The sequence below is a fragment of the Pteropus vampyrus genome, unplaced genomic scaffold (genome assembly GCF_000151845.1).
Source record: "Pteropus vampyrus isolate Shadow unplaced genomic scaffold, Pvam_2.0 Scaffold63, whole genome shotgun sequence".
Classification (NCBI taxonomy): Eukaryota; Metazoa; Chordata; class Mammalia; order Chiroptera; family Pteropodidae; genus Pteropus; species Pteropus vampyrus.
In genome coordinates, this window is record NW_011888844.1 from 7,953,360 (window position 1) to 7,957,299 (window position 3,940).

Below are 3,940 nucleotides of genomic sequence, written 5' to 3' on the forward strand. Positions count from 1 at the left end.
GTTTTCTATGTAATTATCTTTAATATAGAAATAAAATTTTAGATTTATAAGTTTCTATTTTTTGCACCAAGTTAATTTACCAACATGTTTTATTAATATTTTCTTGAGTACCCTATGTACATAACTCTATCATCAGTCAATATGAGTTTATTTTTCTTCTATTCTAAGTTTATGTTAGTTTTATTTTTATTGCATTCACTTAAACTTCCATGAGTCTTGAATGCTAATGGAAATACTGAGAATCTCTGTCTAGATCCTAGTATTAATTCAGTAGTTTAACATCCATTCTTTAGTATAATATTTCTTGATAATTTGATTTTATTAAAGATTTTTCAACATCTATTTATATGATCAAACAAATATTTTCTTTGATTTTTTTTATTATGTGATGATTTCATACAATTGAAATTTCTTGAAATTTATTTATTTCTGCAATAAACCCTACTTAGTCATAGTATATGTTTTTTTTTGTTTTTTTTTTTTTTTTTTTTTTTAGGCCTGTGTTTTATTTACTAATATTATTTAAAATTTTATATTTGTTTGAAGAGGTGAGATAATTCTATATTTTTTCTTTCTTCCATTCAAAAGTTTAGTGAAACAATTAGGCTTACTTCAAAAGATCAAATGGGAAATATTTTTTAAATTATCTTTTATATGATTATAGAAAATTTAAATATCCAGAAATAACCTAAAGGTCAAAGTATTTTATAGCCAGGAAATTATAGAAAGTTGAACATTATGTGCCCAAAATATTTACAAATTTGCATAATTGTTCACCAATGATATTTTGGTAAAATCGAGATTGAAAATATAAGTTAAATGTTATGAAATGTATAGATTTAAAAACACAAAAACATAAAAACACATAAAATACATATTTGTAAACTTTTAAGCAGATCTTAATAGACACTAATAAAATATGAACATATGTTACTCATTTATTAATGTCTCATTTTAAACAAAAAATCTCAGATAAATCTATTGCATAATTATTTCATAAAGAATTATGCATGCATTTAATAAGTTCGGAATTGATGGCACGTGTTCACTGTTACATATTTTAGATATTTTACATTTTTAAAGTTAATACACAAAAAAACTACATAATTCTTATAAACCAATGCTTAGCTATAGGACAAAAGGCAGCAAAACAGTGTGGAGAGCGGATTTTAAACTGACAAGGTCTTTGCAATCTGCGAGGTCAACCAAGGGTTACCTCGCCTCTGCGAACTCTTTCTGAGAACAAGATAGTATAAATGTAGCCACAGGCAGATAAATAAGCTGAAGGCCATGAGAAAATGTGGCCTCAGAGAAGTAGAAGAAACAGTGTCGCTATGCTTTAGAGAAACTGCTTATGCCAGCAACAGTTGCAGCAGTTGTATGTTCTTGTATAAAAGCAGCTTGCAAAAATAAAACTGAGCCATTGCTCCATCATCAGTGGACAGTGGACCTCCTGATCCTAGGTTTTTGTCTTCTTTCTTTTCTTAATCTCCCACCATTCCCACTCAGGTACATTCTCCAGAGCCACGTTGGACGTGGCAGGATTTATCTCTTGCTGGACGTGCCATAAAGGGTATTTAATAATTTATTAAGATGTCCAACAAATATTTATTGAGAGACAAACAGGTTTTAATTACTAATCTAGATGTTGAGGACACACCCATAAACAGAGTAGAAACACAGATACCCACATCCCCAAATACTACCATTTGAAGATTTACATTAAAGTGGAGAAGACAGATGATGATCACAATAATTAAGTAAAATATGTCTGTCAAAGTGTTAATGAGAATAATAAAGCAAGGAATGAGTGTGTGTGTTAACTTTCTTGTCTCATCTCCTACTACTACACCTATTACTCCAACCCCATCATACTACCCTCCTTACGGTGCTTAAACATCAATCCCAGGACTCCAACAAGGATTAGCATTTGCTATTCTCTTCCTTCATCCAGATATCCTCATGGATCTCTCTGTCATCTCTTGTAAGTGTCCACTCAAATGCCAGCTTTCAAAAAAGACCAGACTGGTCCCCTTGTTCAAGTTGATACCATCCTTTCTTGCCATTGCATATCCGACTTCCTCACTTTTAATTTTTCCATAACACTTACATATCTAACATATTGTATATTTTATTTATGGATAAAACTGCCTAAAACTGTGTGGCAAATGGTAAGTATGAATGAAGTTTGAATGAGTGAATGGATATCTTATTTTAATCCTCAAAATAATTTTTTAAAACAGATATTGTCATTTCTACAGTAGAGATGAGGAAACTGAGATACAGAAGTTAATTTGCCCAAGATCACACTATAAAAGTAAGGAAGTCAGAAATAAAACCAAAACCGTCTGTTTCAAGAGTTTACACACTTAACCAAATCACTTTAACAAAATCTAACCTGTGTGAGCTTTTTCTCATTAAATTTTTGGTTGGTATAGTATTTTACATACTACTAAATAGTGTTTTTATTTTTTTAAAGAACAAAAAACAAACAAAAAAAAACAATGAGTTTAGTTTATTATCTTGTGCATTTGCAAAACACTTAGGACTCATACAGAAAAAAAAAAGAAAAAAGAAAAACTCTCCTGTGAAAATAATTACACTAAAAAAAAGGCCCAAGAGGACTCATGTCTTAGCCCCAGGGAGTTATAGCAATTCTGATTGGTCCAAGGAATTGAAAAGATATTGAGAGAATATAACAAGAGGAAAAATAATGGGAAATGACTGAGAGAGAGGGCCTCAAAATGGGCCATGATGGAGAACTGGAGACCACATAGTGGTTCTGGGTGGAGGAAGGAGCCCCCACAGGTAGCTGTAGAGCCAGGGTTGTTGTAAACAGCCAGTGTATCCATGAGGGGGCATCAGTGGAGGTGGTCCATGCATACCTTGTGGAGGCATATACCTGAATGACCTATGGAAATCCAAATTGGGGCCCTTCGGGGGGCGTGCCCAGTTGGTAGTCAGGGTGGTGGCTGCCCCCCATTCCTGGAGGTCCAGCATGGGGTGTCCTAAGACATGAGGGCCATGTGAGCCAACTGCATTTGAGACATTCTTGGATGGAGCATCCCACCTAGTGGGAATGGGTGAGGATGTGAGTGTCTTGTGTCCAGGATGTCAAGCTCCTGGGGTTCCAGCTGATGGGGGACCAGGCTCTCCAGCCTCAGGAAGAATAGGCAGTAAGGGCATCGCTGGGAATATCACAGGTGAAAGGGCTGCAGGTGGTGGTACTAAGGGTGGGAATGAACCAGGAGGAGTCATGCCTGGTGGAGGAAGCCCAGACCCCAATGATGATACCACAAGTTTGGGAAAAGAGGGTGTAAGGGGTGTGTCTGACAACAATTTATGAGAGCAGTTAGCCTGAGAGAGTGGGTTCTGGGCTGCCAGAAGTCCTTCCTCTGCTGAGCCATGGTTTCACTCTTAGAGTCCTTCTTGAAGGCACAGGGCACAATGATAGGGCAGTTACAGTGGTACTGCCCATTCATGGCCTTAATTATTGCATCCAAAACATCAAACAAAGCAAAATTAAGAAAGGCATAACTTTTGGAGTTCCCTGTGTCAGGATCCTGAATAATCTTGAGGGTGTTTGTAAGATGACCTCAAAGGCACTGAAAGTATCATAAAGCAGCTTCTCATCAATCTCTGGGGCCAGGTTCTCAATGAAAATGTTGGCCCCCACATCCAGGCTTTGTTGTGAGCTGATGCCTTATTCACTTGGATTGGCTTCCCACAGAGTTTGATCATGTTGGTGATTTTAATGGCATAGTTGGCATTTCCTACTCAAGAATTCCACAAAACCATAGCCTTGCTGCTGACCAGTGACTCTATCCTTTGACTTGCGGGTATCGACTACTGGCCCTACCTGGAGAAATAGCTCCCACAGCAGCAGTTCTCTAACATTCTCATTCAGGCTCCCCATGTATACAGTGGCATCCTGGCCTTG

At 36.4% G+C, this 3,940-nt stretch overlaps 1 pseudogene; it reads right to left on the reverse strand.

The window, feature by feature from the left end:
• Nucleotides 1-2,739: 2,739 nt before the first annotated feature.
• The window catches only part of LOC105292793, a 137,531-nt pseudogene continuing 136,330 nt past the window's right edge, over nt 2,740-3,940 (reverse strand).